Source organism: Delphinus delphis, chromosome 20 (genome assembly GCF_949987515.2).
Source record: "Delphinus delphis chromosome 20, mDelDel1.2, whole genome shotgun sequence".
NCBI classification, from domain to species: Eukaryota; Metazoa; Chordata; class Mammalia; order Artiodactyla; family Delphinidae; genus Delphinus; species Delphinus delphis.
The window spans coordinates 55,461,154-55,482,769 of NC_082702.1; the positions used below are offsets into that span (position 1 = coordinate 55,461,154).

Below are 21,616 nucleotides of genomic sequence, written 5' to 3' on the forward strand. Positions count from 1 at the left end.
CAAGACGTCACCCTAACTCTGAAATAGGCGAGGAGGAAATGGCAAAGGGCATCCTTGTTTTAAAGGTGCGGATACCACGGCGGGCAAGCAACCATTATCAGGCCATACTTTCTGGCTCCCTGCCGGGGCTCCCCCCTCCAAAATCACCAAATCACCCACTCATTTGTTTGCATAGCGGCCTGCGCCCACCCAGCTCTGCCCCGCCCCGGAGAACACCCTAGTTTTGAGCAGATCCAGCAAACGGGGTTCCCGGGACCCTCTGTTAGCGCGAACCACGGGAAGTCCCCGAGCGTGCCAGGGCCGCAGGACGAGGCCTCCCGCCGAGGGGCGATCCCAGGCCCAAGCGACGCGGGACGTGGACCGAAACCCTCGGGAAGGCCGGGCGCCGACAGCTGCACCGCCCCGTCACGTGACGCCGCTCCCGGGCCGCCCCGCGCCTGCGCAGACGGGACCGGGGTTTGCGGGGTGGGCGGGGGCGGGGGCGGGGGGGGGCGGGGGCGGGCGCGGCCAGCTGACTGACAGCTCGCGCTGGCCGGCGCCTCAGAAGGACCCGGCTCTGGGGCCGGAGCAGTGGCCGCATTCCCGAGCCCGACGGCGCCCGCTCGCTCCTCGTCTGCCCGGCCGGCCGGCCGGCCCCCGCCGCGGTGAGAGGGGACCCTGCCAGGGGCCGAGAGGGGAAGGCGTGCCGGGTTCTCCCGGCGGCGAGGGGGCTCTCCGAGGGGCGACAGCTGGAGCGCCCAGGGACCGGCGGGTGAGGGAGCGTGGGGTGGGGTCGAGGGCCCCTGGGGTTTCTGCAGGAAATGGGAAGGCGGGGCAGGAGCCCACCGTGTCAGGAGCAGTGCGATACCTGTGGGGGGGGGGGTTGGACAAGGTGTCCCCGCTCCCCGGTGGCTGACGGTGTCGCCAGGTGGCTTAGGGATGGAGCCGGTTCCCCCCCCCCGCCCCCCTCCGCCCTGCCTCGACTCCTGGAAGGGCGTGCTGGGGAGGGGTGCGTGGGACCGGGATGGGAAAGACATTTCCCAAGTTGTGCTGTGTGTTGGATTTTAAGTTTGCTGTCCCTCTGCTCCTGGGGTGGCAGCTGGGGGCGGCATGGGGGCCAAGGAGAAAGGGCTCAGCTTGTGCCTTCCCAGGGCCCCCTCCTCCCCAGGCTCAGGAAGCAGGAGGAGCTTCGCAGAGGGGCCAGCACTACCGACACAGTGTTACAGGCTGTTTGGAACAGCTGGTTCAGGGTGGCCTGCACCAGCGTCCAGGGTCTTGGAAAGGACAGGATGCGGTCTTTCTGGAGCTGGGTGCGAGTTGCCCCTTGGAGGGGTCTGGGTTTCCCTGGGTTGTACGTTGATTGGATTTGGGAAGAGGAAGAGGACTTGGCAGTGGGCACCAGCCAGCTCCTATGACTGTGCTTAAGTGTGAGGCCAGGGTGCCAGCCTGCAGACTGGGCAGGAACTCACCTCTGAGCTGGCACAGGTGAGGTGCTTGACATGCAGGCTGTCCCTGAGGCGAGTCAGCGTTTGGAGGCAAGCCAACAGCTGTCAGGGACCAGGCTGCTGTAGCCAGACCGCCCTCCAGACCATTGTCACCTAATGCTAAGGTTTTGGGCTCATTTGCTGAGAGGCACCCCCTCCCTCACCCTAAACCAGGGCAGCCAAGATGCTTAACACCGAATTAAGCAAAGAAAAAAAATCCAGTTGTATTACACGTGAGCGCTTCTTCCCATCTTTTCACGGTTCTGTTTGGAAGTGTATGTTCTCCCATTGTTCCATCTCTCCCTTGGGCTGTCACTGGTTTTTATTTCCACCTTGTGCAGAAATAGGACTGCTTACGCATTTGAAACACAGGGCGACCGGCTATTGAGATCAGCTCACGATGAGAAAGTTGACTCATAAGATTCTCTTTTTCCATTAAGGAAATGAAGATAGCTAAGGACTCAGGCATAGACACTTTAGCGAGCAGCAGGTTAACTTCTTATTTGGTTCTGGAGTCCATTCCTGTGTTTTGTTTTGTTTTTTGCAGTGTTTGTCTTTTGTATGGCCTGTGTGAGTTAATGTGAAGATAGTTCATATTACTTGAGAACATAACGACTAAGGCCAATGAAAAGCTACTCGGTGACCTGAGTAAATCACCAACCTTAAATAACTTGCTTCGGATTTCCAGAGAGTGGAGGGTATCCACAGATATTAGATGTGCTTGTTTTTGCATGACAATAGCTTTGGTTCTTTGAAGGTAAATTGCTTTGGGGTGACCCCAGATGGCTCTGAGGGTACTTCTTTTAGGATAGTCTTTAGGAAGGGTTTAGGGTGGGATGAGTCATGCTACATGCCTCCCCATCCTCCCTCAAAAAAGAAAATAATCCAGTTAAAAGAACCATCAGAAGCAGCCTGGGAAGAGAAAACGTCAGGAAAAGTCAACCCTCATGACATGCAAAGGGAGGGGTAAAAATCCTTTTTGCCAATGATAACCCCTCACGTTTACGGGACGGAGTAATTTGCAAACGTCTTTCACACAGAATCTTAATTGATCTTCACAAATGTCACAGAGGAGGAAACTGAGGCTAAGTGACTTGCTCAAGGTCACTTAGCTACTAGGGGGCAAAGCAGACCGTTAACCCTAGCCATCTGACACCAGATGCAGTGGCCCGTCACCACTCTGCCGAGTGGGCTGTGGGAAGGATGAGGACAGATTACACACACATCCCAGGGCCCTAGGGCTTTCCCAGCATCCTCCTCTCCCACCGCTTGCCCCACCTGCTAAGTCAGCTTGGCTCGCAGGTGTGGATTCTCTTCACCACTTCCCTCTATCCCAGGCTTGGCAGTCTGCGCCTACTCAGATTTGTTTAAGTCTTTGAGAAATCTAGTGGGAAGTATGATTGCAGGGAGTGTCTTTTGCCCAAGCGCTCAGTGTTTCCTAATAGTCTAGGTGTCTTCAGCCATGTGATGCAAGAGACCAAAGCAATTCTAGGGAAACTTACCATAATCATTTTCCTTGTCCTCCACCCGGAAGAAAAATGCAGTGGTTGTGAAACCTGAGGAGTTGGCCCAGTACTTTTGTTTATTTTATCCAGTTTTTTATGCATGGCATTGTTTGCGTTATGGTGACACTTTTTTTTTTTAAAGAGGGCACAGCTGTTCTCATTAGGGAAGAATAAGCTTGAATCCTGTTTTCTCGATCTGAGCATCTAGATCTGAAAAAGGACACCAGCGGAGGTTATCTGAGATGTGTTCCAGCAGGTCAGTGCTACAAAACAGAATTAAAACCAAGGCAATCTTGGGGCACGTCAATGGACATGTAGATCTGGAATGACCAAGGTGGAAGTTCTCATCTACTTCATGCTTAGAATATCGAGTTCTTTTCTGGGCATCACATTTAATGAAGGACATAGAAAAAAACATCAGGCATATTTACTGGAAATTGCTACAGTGGGGAATGAATTAGAGCTGGTAAGCCTGGAAATCTTGGGAGCCATGATTCAGGAATGTCATTTATCAGACTTGTTCTGTGAGGGTCCAAGATCCCAAGAATGAAAGGACAAAAGTTATACTTAAAAAGACTTCAGTTATAAGAACTTTATGGTGTCAGAGTGATCTTTTAAAAACGAAGAATCAAATCATGTCTCTCCCCAGTGACTTCTCAGTAGTCTTGCGGTCAGATGCAAACTACTTACCTGGGTCTACTATACGAGGACTGACTGACCTTCCTTGTTCCTCCAGCTTCATCAATTAACCCTCTCTCACTCTCTCACAGAAGTCCCTCTTTCTTTCTGTGCTTTGTCCAGGTCTAGCTTGCTCTGCCTCAGGTCCTTGCACTGGCTCTTCCTCCGGCCAGATTCTCCGTGGCTGACTCCTTGTCATTCAGGTCGCTGGTCCAGTATCACATGCTTAGTGGGACCTTCCCTAACAATATAAATAATTTCATCCTGGTCCCCAACCTACTCACTGGTTAAGTTACGGTGTTCTACTTTCTTCAAAACATCAGAAATGGCCTTATTTGTAAGTGCTTTTATTGTCTGCTCCCTGTTTTACCGTTGTATCAACAGTGCTCCAAACCGTGCCTGCCTGGCACGTAGTAGGTGCTCAATGAATATTTGTTGAATGAATGATTTTTATGACAGACCTTTTCGAAGATGGGAGGGGTTGCTGCATTGGTAGATACTAAACTAGTCGTCTTTTATTAGAGACAGCCATCCACAGGCTGGCTAGCTGACCATCGGGCAAGAGAATTCAAGCCTTAGATAGACAGTATAACCAGATTCCTTTCTGTATGAGTCTCCTAGGTCTGCTGTAACAAAGTACCACAGACTGGGGGCCTTAAAGCAACAGATATTCTCTTACGGATCTGGAGGCAAGACATCCAAAATCAAGGTGTCAGCAGGGTTGGTTCCTTCTTGGGGGCTCAGCGGGAGCGTCTGTTCGGGGCCCCCTCCCAGCCTCTGGGGGTTTCCAGCCATCCTTTCTGTTCCTCAGCTTGCAGCTGCATGACTCCTACTCCTGCCTCTGTGGTCACATGGCCTTCTCCGCACGTGCGTGCGTGCATGTATGTGTGTGTGTGTGTGTGTTTTCACATTATCTTCCCTCTGTGTGTGTCTCTCTGTCTCCTCTCTTCTTGTAAGGACACCAGTCAAATGGGATGTGGGCCCACCCTATTCCATAATGACTTTATCTTAACTAATTACATCTGCAAAGACCCTGTTTCCAAATAAGGTCCCATTCACAGGTTCCAGGGCTTCGGACTTCCTCTCCTTTCATTGTTCAATTCAATGCATAACACCTTCTAACTTCGAGATCCATTGACCTTTTAAAGGGAAGAACTGGCAGGAGGGGCTGGGTTGTTTTTCAGGCTAAGGACATAGTTTTGGATGTTTGTGCCCCAAGCGTTTGTGATGCTTACAACTCGCAACTGACAGCTTGTGATCTGTGTGTGTCCCAGGTGAGGGGAGGGAAGGTCTGAGCCGTTGAGTGACTTGCCGGAGGTCGTGCAGGACCCGACCAGCCTCCTGACTGATTGCAGAGCCCGTGGCCTCTCCTCCCCTCCCCCATCCGCCAGTGGCAGGCCTTTCTCGTGGCTCCGGCCCAGGTTAGGATGTGGGTTTCTCTGATGGCTCTTCAGGGGCCCTGGAGGGATGATTTCCTCCCTTGGCCTTCTGCTTTACCCCGTCGTCCTTGTGGTAGAGGAGTGGCTCACTGACAGTGAGATAAACGGTGCAGCTGGACATGATGTTCCCAGGTCAGACCTCGCGCAGCTGGTCAAAGCCGGAGGCCACAACATCAGAGAAGTCGCGTTTTTCCTTTGTTGGGCTTTTCCAGTGGTTCTGAGGGGCTTTTAAGTAAGGTCTGGAGAACTCTGAGTTGCAGTGTCTCAGATTTTGACCCTGAGAAAGTATTGCCGATGTTCTAAAGATGAGCCGTGCAGGAGTTCGTAGAGAGACTTTTCTGATTTGGGCCCGGGGGGGCGGGGGCGGTGAGAGCAGGGCAGGCTGCCAGCGAGATAGCCAACGCGACTGGTCCGTTCGCCTTCAGGACCTTTTTGTTTCTGGCTCTGTCTCACCCAAATACCCAATATCCCCCGCTCCCTTATTTCATTTTTTGTTGGCTGGGTCATACATGCAGACGGTACAAAACTCAAATAATACAGAAAGATGTCCAGTGAAAAGTGGTTTCTGTCACTGCTTCCCCTACCCTCCCCCAGCTTCCCAGTCTCTTCCCCAGTGGCACCATCTCCACCAGTTTCTTCTGTCTCCTTGCAAAGACCTTGCTGTCCTTTGCTCTCCCCAAGTATCACCTCCACCCCGCCCCACCCCACGGGCTGTGCTCCCATCCCTGCTTTCCGTTCCTCCTTCCTCCGGCCTTTTTAGACCCCGCGGGCTGTGCTCCCATCCCTGCTTTCCGTTCCTCCTTCCTCCGGCCTTTTCAGACCCCTTGCTGTGGGCACCTGAGAGGCTGGTCTGTTCCCAGGTGCTAAGAGCTAATGACAACACCTCAGCCAGGAGTTTTATATTTAGACGGGAGGTGCTTCAATGAGTCTGTAACGGTAAAATGTGGGGCTTTCAGGGAAGAGTGTGGGGAAAGAGCTTGTATTTATGGGGTGCTTTTTGGATCGGGTTCCTTGAACTTCAGGGTTAGCCCTGATGAAGAGGTGCGTACAGAGACTCAGGGAAGGAAGGAGGGAGGGGCAGTTGATGGTGTGTTTCCCCCCGGGGATCGAGATGGTGTCTTTCCAGCTCGGATTTGCTGTGCCGGGTGCTCTCTGGGGGGTGTCCCTAAACCTCACAAGAACACTAATGGGGGAGCTGCTGATACCCTCCCCGTTTCACAGGTGAGAAAGCCGAGGCGCAGAGAGGCGGAGGCCTCCGTCACATCTGCTTGTAAGGGCAGAGCTGGCTCGCAGCTCCAGGCAGGTTCAGTCCAGGTACCAAAGCTGCGTGTACATGTCGTCTCCCCTGAGTTTGGTGGTATCTTCACAGCTCTCAAAAGGCAGCGTGATCCCAGTGTGGCACACGGGTGAGACTCCATGTTGTGCCCCAGAGGAGGAACCTCACAGAAGGAAAATCTGTCACCCCTCAGGCTTTCTGGGCTCATTCAAGAAATGTTCTCCTGCCTCTAAAGACGCAAAATGATGGGACTTCCCTGGCGGTTCAGTGGTTAAGTCTTCACCTTCCAATGCAGGAGGTGTGGGTTTGATCCCTGGTGGGGGAGCTGAGATCCCACATGCCTCATGGCCAAACAACCAAAACCAAGCAGAAGCAATATTGTAACCAATTCAGTTAAGACTGAAAAAAACAAGGATGCAAAACGAATGACCAAGACTCATCCCACCGTAGGGATAATCTCCAACAAAAGCTGAAAGAAATGGTAAATTCGGAGGGGAAAAAAAGAGAGAGAGAAAAGGGGATTATTTTTTTCTCCTCTTTATCAAATCCACATGCGCAAGCTCGTGCCTGGGTGCAGGTCGTGTTCCTCAGGGACAGCCTTTCACAGACAGGTGTGCTCTGAGGCCTTTGCATCACAGCCTGGCATGAGTCAGAGAAGATGACTCACCAGTAGCAAAAATGACCAATGAGCTGGGGAAAAAGGAGACTCTAGGATCAGCAGAGCAAAGGGAAAATACCAGGGTAAATGAGCTTGGAGGGCTGCCGTGCAGCTGACATCCTTGAGCGAGAGGCTTTGGGAATAAAGCAGGGAGGCTAAGATCAAAAATAGGGCCCCAGAAAAGTGGGGGAAAAAACCGCACCAGAGAAGAAAACAGAACGGAACTGTGCGTTCATAGTAAATACCAAGACTGAAGTAAAAGAATTAAGTGAGATCAGAACAGTGAAAACCTAAGACCCCTCCCCGCTTAGTTCGTGTGGTGGTGTACAGGAATAGGAAACCCGTCCACGGAGGAAAGCTGGTCTGGTTCTCTCTCTGCTCTAGGAGCGGGTAGATCATGCTGAACTTCTTGAAGCAGCAGGATCGCTCTTAGAACCCCGAGGCTCGGTGTGGGCGATGAAAAACTTCAGGGCCACCCCTGGTTGGGGAACTAAGATCCCGCATGCCGTGCGGTGAGGCCAAAAAGAAAAAGAAAAAGAAAAAAATTTCACTAATCTGAAAGAAGAAAGTGAGGAGGACGAAAGAGGTCGTGTACATAATCAAAATCTAATGTAAGGGGAATTAACAAGAGTCCTGTGCCCTGTGGCAAAGACCTCCTCTCTCAGGTCACGTCGAGGGGCTGAAAGCCGAGGGGTCCCGCTAGGTTGAGCCCTCCCGCCTGGTGGTCCTGCTCTGTCCTCGCCTCCGTGCCCGTCGACTCTCTGCACGGCCATCCGAGTGCAGCATCTTTGCAAAATCGGAAACAGACTGTGGTGTTCCCCTGGTGCAAACCCTCCATTGCTCTCCCGTTGTTGCTGGGGTGAAATCCCAACTCCTTAACTTGGCTCCCAAGCCCCTACCTAGTGCACGGCCTGCAGCTCTGCCAGCCTCAGCCGGGCCAAGTTCGTTCCCGCCGCAGAGCCCGTAAACTTGTCATTTCCTGGGGCCGAGGACGCTGGTGGTGGAGGTCTCTCAGGCTGAGCCACATGCATGGGCTTCAGCTTCTAGCAGCCACGCGAAACAAGTAAAGGAAACAGGCCCAGTTAATTTTGCTAGTAGACTTTATTTAATCCAAGATATCCAGAATATTATCGTTGACATATCTAATCAACATAAAAATTATTAATGAGACAGCGTACGTTCTCTTTCTGCGCTAAGTCTGGGATCTGCGTGGTTGGCACGTCTCAGTTTGAACGAGCCACATTCCCTGGCTCAGTGACCACACGGGGACAGTGGCTGCAGCTCCAACCTGCTAGTGCTTCATTCACAGCACTTATGACGGACCATGATGCCGTATGTTTACCTCTGTTCTCTGACTTGAGCACACGCTCCTGGAGGCCCGGACTTTCGTTTGCCTTGTCCACGTGGCCCAGCACCTGGCACCCTGTGATGCTCAAGAATGTTTATTGAGTGATCAAATAAACACATGACCGAACAAACGAACTCACCTCCATCCTCTTCCTTTCCCAGAGGCAACTCAGTAGTTAGTGCCATTTGGAGCCTCTTCTGATCAGGGAGATTGCATGCACAGGGTTCCCTGCTTCTTGTAGGTCCCTAACTGTTTCCTATCGGGACTTGTGTATTGTCAAAGGCCCATCATGATTGTTCTTTATTGGGCTTTTTTTGGGGGAGTGACAGTGATACTAACGAGAGAAGGATTTTCAAAAGGAAGCAGTTAACAGGATTGAGACCCTGGTGTTGTTACTGCTAGGAGTTAATCTAGATCAGGGATTTCAACTGGGGACGACATCTAGGGACCTTTTGGTTGTCACGACTGGGGGTTGCTTCCGGCATCCAGTGGGTGGAGGCAAGGGATGCTTCTAACCGTGCTACAGCTTGGCCCACGGGACAGATCCCACCACCAAGAATTACCCAGCCTGCGTGTTGATGGAGTCACTGTTGGAAGCCCTGCTGTAGACCAGCGCAGCTCCGCATTGGCTGCGTTTCTGAATTGCCTCTGGTAACGTCAGGGAGGTTATTAGTCTCCAGAAGCTTGACAGGTTCTATGCCGGGCCCCATCCTTTCATTCCCTTGTCTCTCTTTCATGTAAACCGGCCCCTACTTATCATTTATTTTCCTAAAAGGATAGCCCAAACGGGAGCTGTCTCCAGCTAAAGCCCTTGAGATGAAAGAAAATCAGCTCCACGTCTACAGCATGAATTAGAATTCTGCAGAGAAGACGTCTGGAGAAGCCCGTGCCTCGCGAACCATGGATCAATGCACTTTAAGCCCTTGGAGGCCGTTTGGAAAGCTTTGAAGCAACGCAGCGGCAGAAACCCATCTCTTTTCACCTACGTTGAAATAAACATCTGTCAACTACACTTTCAAACAAACAAACAAACACGTATTTATACTCAGAAGCAGGACTGGAGTGCAAGATTACATATATTTCAATTCTTGTTCAATGTTAAGGCCCCCCAAAATAAGAGAATTCAGCTCTCATAGTATTGTGGGTAGAAAAGGGATTGATTATATATGTTTCGATTTTAAGGTTTGGGGGAATACTTGCAAATATAGAGTTGTGGTAGACTTGGCAATATTTTTTATCTTTCCCAGTCCTCTGACTAGTTCTGAATAAGTCTGAACAGTTGTGTGTGTGTGTCGGGTGGTTCCCACCACCCCTCGCCCGCGGCTTCGTGCTGTTTTCTCCTGCAGTGTCTTCCCTTGTCTGACTGTCAGGCTCCTACCAGATTTGACCCAAGCGCTGCAGTCTCAGTCTCCCCAGGCAGCATCGAAGGCTCTGCTTCTGGGCTTCCATGCACGTCTGCATCCTGGAATTACAGCACTTGTCCCGTTGCTGTAATCATTTACTTATGTCTGTGTCTTCTTAGATTGTGTTTGGGAAAGGAAGGCCCATATCCTCTTCATCTTTGTATCCCCAGGACTTAATCACAGTTCACAGGACATGGTAGGGGCTTCATAAATGTCTGTCGCATGAATGACCTGAACGCTACAAGATAACACCTTTTATCTGTCACGCTGGTACGGCCTCCATCCGAGAAGTGAGGCAGCGGCTCTGTTCTTGGCCTTGGATGGTGAAGTTGCAGGACTCGGCACTGAGCGGAGATGACAAACCAGTCCCAGGGTAGTAGTGGCCCCGCATAGTCCCTGGGTGTCTGTTTTAGTCGGCTGGTGACACTGTGGGCGGAAAGTGTGGGTTCCAGACGCAGCTCTGTGTGCACCGCTGTGCGGCTTTGCTGACACGCCATCCCCCTGTCCCTTCCCTGCCCTGGGTCTCCATTTCCCATCTTAGGGCAGCTTCCACGAGTCTGTGCCTTTCCCCTGAACCTCTTGTCTGCCGCCCCATCCCTTTCTTGTCTGTCTGCCAGCCGCCACCGTCTTCTGTAAATCTGAAGTCTCATCCAAGCCTAAAATCTTGGGGTTTTATTCGAGTAAAACAAAATCTAGAATTACGTAGTGCGTAACGGTTTTGTTCCCGCTCCTTTGCAAACATCTCCTTTCTTCTTCTCTTCTTAAAATTAATTTATTTTATTTGTTTCATTTTTGGCTGTGTTGGGTCTTTGTTGCTGCGTGCGGGCTTTCTCTAGTTACGGCGAGCGGGGGCTACTCTTGGTTGTGGTGCGTGGGCTTCTCATTGTGGTGGCTTCTCTTGTTGCGGAGCACGGGCTCTAGGCGCGCGGACTTCAGTAGTTGTGTCACACGGGCTCATTCGTTGTGGCTCACGGGCTCAGTCGTGTGGTGCACGGGCTTAGTTGCTCCGTGGTATGTGGGATCTTCCCGGACCAGGGCTCGAACCTGTGTCCCCTGCATGGGCAGGCGGATTCTTTTTTTTTTTGTCACCATCATAAAAAATCATTTATTAGATGCCAAGTTGCACATCACATAGACAGTAACTACTGCCCAGTGAGAACTTGAACTCTAGAGCTAAGACTGATGAGAATATACCAAAAATTATAAAATCAAAACATTAAACAAGGGCTTCCCTGGTGGCGCAGTGGTTGAGAGTCCACCTGACGATGCAGGGGACGCGGGTTCGTGCCCCGGTCCGGGAAGATCCCACATGCTGCGGAGCGGCTGGGCCCGTGAGCCATGGCCGCTGAGCCTGCGCGTCCGGAGCCTGTGCTCCGCAACGGGAGAGGCCGCAACAGTGAGAGGCCCGCGTACCGCCAAAAAAAAAAAAAAAAACATTAAACAAATAGCACAAGTGCTTCCAACAAACATATTACGTCTAAGATATCCAAAGGAACTAGAGATTGCAGCATATTCTCAGGTTTATATACCTGTATATTTATATCATATCCCCACACCCCCTAGACTGTTAATACAAGGAAGGATGTCAAAAAATAAGACAAAACACCTGTAGTCAGACAGGCCGTGAAAAGATGGGTGATGGTCATCCTGATACCAGATCAATAGCTCTCTCAATCTACAAAACTAAAACAGAGGAATATACACCCTTCTCATGAAGATCATTTAGTTACTTTTTAAACAGATGTCCAGGCAAAAACACTTCCCAGTGGAAATCCTATAGGCTTAACAAGTTTAATGAACAATTTCAAATAGACTCTTTATTCAGATAAATACAACCTGCTTAGTACACGTATGCAGTAAACTGGCAGAGTACTTTGAGCAGAATCTGCAGTATCAGATTGCATGACGTGCTGCAGTCGTCAGAGCAGTGCCACTTGATTAGATGGAATAGCAGGAGTCAAAGACTCGAAACAGCATTTGCTGTGAAATGTCACTTGTGTTTAGTTTTAACTCCCTGAATGACTGGGTTAGCCATTTTCTATGTTAAATGCAGCGATGTGGATAGACTATTACCTACCGCAACAAAGCTGTGAACAAAACTATTTTGAGTTCAACTCCTTCAAGAATAACAATTAAATTGCACAGTTTCTTTAATTACAAAATGTAAACTGTTGACATCTGCATGCTACTGGAATAATGCTGGTTCATCAGTGATGGATGTTACGTAACCTGATAGTCCAGGAATCACATTAAGGACTTTGATATACATTTTCATCACTGCATCAACAACAAAACCCAAGAAATTTGTTCAACAGTTGAATTCTTCAGTACAGAGTTTTCACTCCGCCTGTGTCAACATCCATGCTGCGAAAGGTCGTGAACCAACCGTACCTAGCAATAAATTCCTGCGTTTAGTTTTTCATCACTATATATATATTTTTTTTGTTTTGTTTTGTTTTTGTTTTTTTGTTGTTGTTTTTGTTTCTTGCGGTACGCGGGCCTCTCACTGTTGTGGCCTACTCCCGTTGCGGAGCACAGGCTTCGGACGTGCAGGCTCAGCGGCCATGGCTCACAGGCCCAGCCGCTCCGCGGCATGTGGGATCTTCCCGGACCAGGGCACGAACCCGTGTCCCCTGCATCGGCAGGCGGACTCTCAACCGCTGCGCCACCAGGGAAGCCCTTCATCACTATATTAACTTTCATCCAAGTATTCATTAAAACTGACATGGTAGGATAACGATGTCTCTGAATTAATGACCATCTGTGGCATCTGTCAGTTAACGCTGTAAACAGAGGGTGAAAAAGCTGTCAGCATGAAAATAGCACGGGTCTCACTGACGGACACTGACCGCTTCCTTCAACTCCCTGTGCTCAGAGCAGCTCGAATTACATCCAGCAAATGGATTTCGGTGTAAGTGCCCAATAAAGCAACAACTGAAAATATGCCTCTTTCACAGTCACTGCCACTCAGGGATTTTATTTTCCTCTGCATACCAATCATTAACAATATTACACCGAAAAGGCATTTTAATTACACTCACGTATATATTAATGTCTTCGTAAAAGATATTTTTCTAATCTTTTATGGAGACCGTCTTTCTACACAATTCTAAGCACCTCAGACAGAGAGACTTGCTGAAGAAGAACCTATAGAAGACCTCGCTTTTTTAGTTGAGACCCTGAAGGCCCGGCAGACTGGTGTCCTGTATCCGAATGGTGGAGACATCGGAAACAATGAGCCAGGTGTGACTGTGACATCCAGAGCACAGGGTCTCAACTGTGGATCTGCAAACAAGAAGCAAAAGAAGAATGAGGAAGGGGGGGAAAGGAGTGGGTGAGCTGGGTTAGGGCTGCTGGTTTCCCTTTTCCTCACCAACGGTATCTTCGGCCGGCGGATTCTTAAACACTGCGCCACCAGGGAAGCCTCTCCTTTATTCTTTTTTCTCTTTCTTTTCTCGACTGTGCCACGCAGCTGATGGGATCGAACCCGTGCTCCCTGCATTGGAAACTCGGAGTCCTAACCACTGGACCGCCAGGGAATTCCCAGTTCTTTTATTATTATTTTAAAATCGTTCAGTTTTTTTCCTGAAGGCCCTGAGTAACTAATATGAAAGCCTAGGATTTGTGGGTGAAAAGTGCTAAACGCTTCTTCTTTGCCTGTCTCTACTGAAATAGGAATTAGAAAACTTCTTTAAATGCTTTGGAATAAATGTCACATGGCTAAATCAGACGTTGCCTGTATCACTTCCAAACAGGAAGACCTGTAGCTCCGGTAGGGATTGGTGAGGGAGGCTTAATCCACTCCAGTGGTTGACGGCTCTTTGGAGCGTCCTTATCTGCACCCCAAATGAGCACAGTTACCTACTTGCCCTACAGCAAGGCTGTGGACTCAGACTCTGCTGGGGCTTATCTAGACTCTCGTATTTAGCTCTATGGCTTTAGACAGCTACTTAAAAATATCTATCTAAAAAGCTCTTTACACAGCTTTTCTAAGCCTTAAAGTTTCTTCAGCTGTAAAATTGGGATAATAATAACCTAGCTTCTGTGTTACAGGAGAATGAAATCAGGTTCTCAGCACAGAGCCCTTAGCTTAGGGCCTGGCGTGTCGTGAGCATACAATGAGTATTGGTTGCAATTATCAAAAAGTACTAAATAATAGTAATAGGAAAAGAACAGTCCAAGTCAGCTTGGCTTTCTCACGCCATTGTCGTTGGCGGAAGCAGCATTAGGGAGCGGTGGCTTTGACCTTCTAGAGAGAACGTCACACCGGGAACCACAGCAGGACTCAGGTGTGGCAGGAGGTCTCAGGTGAATGCGTGAGAGGTGGGAGCGGTGACTCTTTTGAGATGTCTGGAAATGCCATCTTTTTATTCAAATTAAAATTTGCCAGGGGGAGAAAATTTTTAGAAAAATGTGATTGTGTATCACTTCTATCATGGCTGGTATAAAACTGTTTAAAAGGTTTGGTGGAAGACTCTCGTTTCACATCTCAGACCACTCTGTAGAACTGATGATACTCTGTCGTTAGATCCAGCGTTGAAACCCACCATCACCCCACCCCCGTCTCCGTCTCTGTGTCTCTTTTGCTGTCTCCGTCTCTCTCACTCCCTTTCTGCCTCTGTCTCTGTCCGTCTGTCTCTCTGGCCATTGGAGCAACCTAGCAAGTACGGTCTGGTTAGAGGCCCTTGATGAGATGACACTTTCCTCCATGTCATGTTTTGGGGGATTCTGAGGCCAAAGGCACGTGGGATCTCTTATGTTAACACGAAGAGTCTGGAATGGGATTTTAGGAATACACTCACATTTGCTCCATAAGGGGGGCAGCAGTGGGGAATTGGGGGTAAATCACTTGAGGAAAGAACAAGCAAAACCAGCCGTGGGTGTGGCACCCTGGAAGCAGGCATCCTGTCTCATCCCAGCAGGGCACCCAGAGCCATCGCCCCTGGTTCTCCTGAGCCCTGGGCCTTGGGTGGAAAGACGGGCCGATGGCCAGCAGAGGTTTGGGTCAGGCTGTGGCCCAGCACAGAGAGTGTGGCCTCCTCCCCAATCTGCCCCGCATGACTGACGTGTGTTAAATTGCCTGAAATGCCTTACAGGGACCTTCGTGCCTTTAGAAAGGCGTGAACGTTTCCCCATGTCTGTTTCCTGAAAACCACAGTGGCTCCGAAAGAAGGCGGCTTGTCTCTTCTCCTCGTGGACGCTCGGCGAGGTCTCTGCCGCTCAGCGCCTTTGTCCAGCCAGTAGCGAGGAAGCTGGGTCCACAGCGTGAGCTCGGAGGAAGGAGGTGACCCCGGCCGAGAGTGCACCTCAGGGGCCACGGGTCCCCAGGAAGGGGAGGTGGTGGGCTCCTGTGTCACCCGGTCCAGGCTTGCAGGGAGGTGACTCAGAAACCAGGCCCCAAGGGGTAGCTTCGACTGCATTTACTGTCCGTGGTGCAGAAGAGTGAGACCCCAACTCTCCCAGCAGCTCTGGAATCAGCCTGTCTCCTGCCACCGCCAAAAGGCAGTGCTTCCCTTAAAATAGGAGGTGTTCCTCCCCAGTCATGGGCGTGGTCTGTAACAGACAGACGAGTTCCTGGACGTTTCCTTGACAGGAAAGAGTGGGTGGAGAGGAGGCCGGGGCTGCCACCCAGCTCCTCCCAGAGCTGCAAGGGGCTGTCTTACTTTGCACAGTGAGCCGGTTCTCTGGGGAGACAGTGCTTGTATTTGATACTTCAGCGGAGGCTCCGTGACTGTGTTTTAACAGTGTAGTGCGGGGGCTCTTGGAATTGAGCCCCACTTCAAAGGTTCAGTGACCCTAAGTCATTGTCACCGCAGAGAGGGGACCAAGTCCTGCCCTGCGCGTGTGTGGAGGGGGCCTGTCCTTCAGCCCCTGCGGGCTGCGTTGACGTCAGACCTGTGGTCAGCTCCCGAGGCTTAATGGAGCTCCTGTGGGTTCCTGACCTTGATCCTCAAGTCCAGCTTGGGCTTTTAAAAAATTATTATTATTGTTTTTGCGGTACGCGGGCCTCTCACTGTTGTGGCCTCTCCCGTTGCGGAGCACAGGCTCCGGACGCGCAGGCTCAGCGGCCATGGCTCACGGGCCCAGCCGCTCCGCGGCATGTGGGATCCTCCCGGACCGGGGCACGAACCCGTGTCCCCTGCATCGGCAGGCGGACTCTCAACCAGTGTGCCACCAGGGAAGCCCAATGGGCTTTTGTACTTGTCTCGGGCCCGTGGCTGGACCCCCAGTGGGTGAGGCACATCTTCCAGTGGCATCCACCTGCAGTAGGGGTTAGAAGGGAGATGCTGGCCGGCGATGGGGAGCCGTGTGCAGCCCAGGGGCAGCGAGCGGGCCCGTGTGCTGACAGTGCTGCGTCTTTTAACTTAACTGTCGTGACTTTGGTCTTTGTGCTTCCCGGAGAGAATCCAGTAGGAAGCATTTCTGTGAGATTTTCTCTCACTAAACCTTTCTTACCATGTGTCTTCACTGTGCAGCCACACCTGTTACACGTGGCTATTCTGCCAGTGGTTTCTTCCCTGTTCAGTTTTAAAACAAAACTGACTTGATCCAGAGTAGCTTCTACCTGCTTGACCCCTTCCTCCATGCAGACAAAGGATGAAAAATCACAGAAAAATGAGGGACTCTGGGATCGAGGACTCCCCCCCATTCTCCACCTCTTTTTTCACGTGTCTGACCCTGTCTACCTGCAGAGGAAGGACAGCCCACGTGTAGGGAGGTGCTATCCTTTAAGGTCAGCTGGCACGGAGATTGAAAGGACTGGTTTGGTTGTTCACGTTCTCTAGGGATTCAGGTTCAGAACCTGTTTGTCAGGAAGGGTGTGTGGTTCCAAATGGACACCTGGGAGGCATGTGGACACAGGTAGCCACCGAACCAAGAAATCTAGGACACGCGCTAGGCTGGATGACAAGGGAATGTCAGCCATGCAGCTGAGGGGTCTGGGGTCTCTAGGGCCCCGCTTTTTATAAGAAAAGGGAACTACTATTTACTTAGCCCTTGTGTGGGGCACTTGGCTGGCTGCTTCCACCTCTTTTTTTTTTTTTTTAAATTAACATATAGTAAAATTCACCTTTCTTTGGAGTACATGTCTGTGAAATTTAAAATACATATAGATTTGTGTAACCACAAATTCAATTAGGAGGCAAAACGTTTTCTTCATCAACCCCGCATCTCCCTTGGGTTCCCCCTTGTTGCACCCCATCCCTAACTCCTGGCAACCCGCACCCCCTTCTTTTGGAGCACATCTTATAAATGGAGTCTTGCCTTAGGTGAACTTCTGAGGACCATCTTTCACTCAGCATCACGCATTTGAGGTTCACTGAGGTGTTACGTGTGGGAGGATTTCATTGCTGAGAGGTAGGCTCTAGTGTGGGTACACCGCAGTTTGTTTAGTCATTCACCCACAGGAGGACATTTGGGTGGTTTTCTGTTTGGGGCGATTATGAATAGAGTTGCTAGAAACATTTGTGTACAGAATTTTGTGTGAAGCCAAGTTTTCATTTGTCTTGAATACATATCTAGGTGTTGCTGGGTTATGTGGTAAGTACATGCTTAACTTTATAAGAAACTCCCCACATCTCCCACGCAGAAGAATTCTGTAGATCCTCTACCCTGAAGGACTTGGAGCCTAACTCCCTACTCCTTAAGGGGGTGCTGCGTGAAGTGACCTCCTTCCAAAGAGCACAGTTTGGAAGGGGAGATTAACAAAAGAGCACTTTCCAGTGGGGAAGCCTGGTAAGCATGACCTCAGCCTGGTGATCAGGGTCACCGGTGAGAAGTCAAGTTGATGGTATGTGACTTTGAAATGACGTGGTGAAAACAGCACTTTGCCTCTGTGGTCTTCCTCCCCAAAACCCATGACCCAAGTCTAACCATGAGAAAAATACCAGAGAAATCCCCACTCGGGCACGTTCTGCAAAATACCCGACAAATACTCAAAGTTGTCAAAGTTATCAACAACAAAGAAAGTCTGAGAAACTGTCATAGGTGAAAGGAGTCTGAGAAGACAGGATGATAGTGTCATGTGGGATCCCGGAACAGCAAAAGGGCATCAGGACAAGACTGAGGAAATACGGATAAAGTGCAGACTTTAGTTAGTGAGAAGGGATGAATAGCATTTCATGAATAATGACAAATATACCTAATTAATATAAGATGTTAACGGTAGGGGAAACTTGATGTGGGGTATATGGGAGGTCTGTACTATCTTTGTTACTTTTCTGTAAATCTAAAACTATCCTAAAATTGACGTTTTTTTAAAAAAAAAGCAACAACAAACAGAGCTGCCAAACCATTTTGCATCCCCACCAGCGACATAGAGTTCCAGTTACCCAGCATCCTTGTCAACACTTGATATTATCAGTGTTTTTTAATTTTAACCATTTTAGCAGGTGTGTAGTTGTGGCTCATCATGGTTTTAATTTGCATTTCCCTCATGGCTAATAATGTTGAACACCTTTTCATCTACTTATTCACCCGCCGTTTCATCTCTGGTGAAGTGTCTGTTCTTTTTCCCATTGTTAGGTTGGCTTCTTTGTTTTCTTTTTTTTATTATTTTTTTTTTATTTTTCTTGCAGTACGCAGGCCTCTCACCGTTGTGGCCTCTCCCGTTGTGGAGCACAGGCTCCGGACGCGCAGGCTCTGCGGCCATGGCTCACGGGCCCAGCCGCTCCACGGCATGTGGGATCTTCCCGGACCGGGGCACGAACCCGTGTCCCCTGCATCGGCAGGCACTCTCAACCACTGCGCCACCAGGGAAGCTGGTTTCTTTGTTTTCTTACTGTTAGGTTTTGAGAATTCTTTCTGTTTTCTGACTACAAGTCCTTTGCTGGATATGTGATTTGCAGATATTTTCTCCTAGTCTGTAAGTTGTCTTTTCATTCTTTTAATAGTGTTTTTCACAGAGCAAAAGTTTTCAATTTTTGTGAAGTCCAGTATATCACCTTTTTCTTCTCTGGATAGTGCTTTCAATGTCATAGTGTCTAAGAACTCTTCACCTTGTTTTATTCTAAAACTTTTATACTTTTGTTTTACATTTGGTCTGGGATCCATTTGAGTTAATTTCTTGTAAGGTGTGAGTTTTTCTGTTAATTTATTTCTTTGTTCATGGATGTCCAGTTGTTTCAACACCATTTCTTGTTGAAATGACTGTCCTTGCTCCATTGAACTGCTTTTGCATCTTTGTGAGGAATCAGTTGGCTGTACTTATGTGGGGCTGTTTCTGGATTCCATCCTGTTTCATTGATCTGTGTGTCCGTCACCCACCTGCATGACACTGTCTTGGTTACCATAGCTATTATAGTAAGTATGATTAAAATCAGAAAGTATGATTCCTGCAACTCGGTTTTTCTCTTTCACAGTTGTTTTATGTATTCTAGTTCCTTTGTCTTTCTATATACATTTTAGAATAGGTTTGTTTATATCTACCAAAAAATCCTGCTGGGATAGGAATTGCATGAAACCTGTAGATCAGTCTGGGGAGACTGGACGTCTTCACTGTGTTGAGTCTTAACAGTCCTTGAACACGACAGTTATTTTCTTTATTAAAGTCATCTGTGGTTTCTTTCATCAGTGTTTTGGATTCTTTAGCACACAAGTACTGTACATGTTTTGTTAGATTTTTGCCTAAGTAGTCACTTTTTCAAGTTATTGGAAATGCTGTTCAGTTTTTAACTTCAATTTCCAAATTTTTGTTGCTAGTGTATAGAGATATGATTGAATTTTTGAGTTAACCTTGTATCTTACAACGTTGTTAAAGTCACCTATCAGTTCTAGGGCTTTTTAAGGAAAGATGCCTTGGGATTTTCTACTTAGACAAGATGTCATCTGTGAATGGAGACAGGTTTATTCTCTTCTTTCCAGTATTTTTTTCCAATGCCTTTTAATATCTTTCCCTTGCCTTATTGCACTAGATGGAACTTCCCATACTGTGTGGAATAGGAATGGTAAGAGCAGATATTCTTGCCTTGTTCCCAGTCTTACAGGGAAAGCATTCAGTCTTTCACCATTAAGTGTAATGTTAGATACAGAGTTTTGTTTGTTTGTTTGTTTTTGGCTGCGTTGGGTCTTCGTTGCTGCGTGCGGGTTTTCTCTAGTTACAGCGATTGTGGGCTACTCTTCATTGCGGTGGCTTCTCTTGCTGCGGAGCATGGGCTCTGGGCACGTGGGCTTCAGTAGTTGTGGCTTGCGGGCTCTAGAGCGCAGGCTCAATAGTTGTGGCACACGGGCTTAGTTGCTCCACAGCATATGGGATCTTCCCAGACCAGGGCTCAAACCCATGTCCCCTGCACTGCAGGTGGATTCTTAACCCCTGCGCCACCAGGGAAGTCCCAGAGTTTTTATAGATGCCCTTTATCGGATTGGGGAAGTTCCCTTCTATTCTGTTTGCTCAGAATTTTTGTCATAAATGGAGATTGAGTTTCGTCAAATGCTTTTTTGTTGCTATTGCTTCAGTTGATATGATCATATGATTTTTCTTCTTTAGACCGCTAACACAGTGGATTACATTGTTTGATCTTTTTCATTATGTCCCCAGGATAAACTCCACTTGGTTATGATGTATGAAATTCTTTTCACATGATGCTGTATTTGACTTGCACGTGTGTTCACGAAGGACATTGGTTTGTCATCTTCTTGTACTGTCTTTGTCTGATTTGGTAGAGAGTGATACTGGCTTCATAAAATGAAATGGAAAATGTTGAATTTCCAAGAAGAGATTGTGTAGACTTGATGTTGTTTCTTCTTTAAATGTTTGGTTGACTTTGCCATGGAAACCATCTGGACCTGGAGTTTTCTTTTCTGAAAGGTTTTAAACTATCAGTTTAATTTCTTTAATAGTTATGGGACTACCTAGGTTATCCGTTCCATCTTAGGTGAGTTTAGGTAGTTTGTGATATTCAAGGAATTGGTCCGTTTAATCTAACTTGTCACTTTGTGTACGTAGAGCTGTTTGTAGTTTGCCCTTATTATCCTTTGAATGCCTGCAGGATCTCTGGTGACATCCCCCTCTTTCATTCCTGATATCCGTCATTTGTGTCTTCTTTTTTCATTGATCTGTCTTGTTAGAGGTTTATCAAGTCTAGTGATCTCAAAGAAGTTTTGGGCTTTATTGGACTCTCTTTTTCAACGTCATTGATTTCTGCTCTTCCTTATTTCTTCTTTTTGGGTTATTTTGCCCTTTTTTTCTAGTTTTTAAGGTAGAAGCTTAAATGATTGATTTGATACCTTTCTCTTTTTCTAATGTAAGCATTTTGTGCTATAACTCTCTCTCTAAGCGCTGATTTAGCTGCACTTAACAGGTTTAAATATACTGCATTTTCACTTTCATTCAGTTCAGTATGTTTTCTGACTTTCCTCGAGACATCCTTTTTGACCCATGGATTATGTAGAAGTATGCTGTTTCATTTCCAAATGTTTGGAGATTTTCCTGTTATACTTCTTATCAGTTTCTAGTCGAATTCCATTATGGTCAGAGAACATACTTGGTGTGATTTCAGTTGTTTTAAATTGACTAAGGTTTGTTTTTAGTCCAGGATATCTTGGTGAACATCGCATGTGCGCTTGAAAGAATGTTTATTCTGCTGATTTTTGGCGACCTGTTCTAGAAATGTCAGCTATATCCATCTGGGTGAGGTTACTTACCCGCCCTTCTGCATCCATGCTGATTTTCTGTCTGCTCGCTCTACAGATCACTAAGAGAGGAGTTTTTAAAGTCTCCTACTTTAATTGTGGATTTGTCTCCTTCTCCTTTCAGTTTTGGCAGTTTTTGCTTCCTGTATTTTGAGACTCTGTTGTTAGGTACATACGTATTTAGGATGATTATATCTTCTTAATGAATTGAAACTTCT

At 48.4% G+C, this 21,616-nt stretch overlaps 1 protein-coding gene across 3 annotated transcripts in view; it reads left to right on the top strand.

Moving 5' to 3' along the window:
* Positions 1-522: 522 nt before the first annotated feature.
* KIAA0513 (KIAA0513 ortholog) overlaps positions 523-21,616 on the top strand; it is a 59,394-nt gene continuing 38,300 nt past the window's right edge. For all 3 annotated transcript variants that reach the window (XM_060000829.1, XM_069540270.1, XM_069540271.1), the window contains exon 1: positions 523-644. The gene's annotated coding sequence lies outside the window, so the exon portion shown is untranslated. The remainder of the gene's footprint in view (positions 645-21,616) is intronic.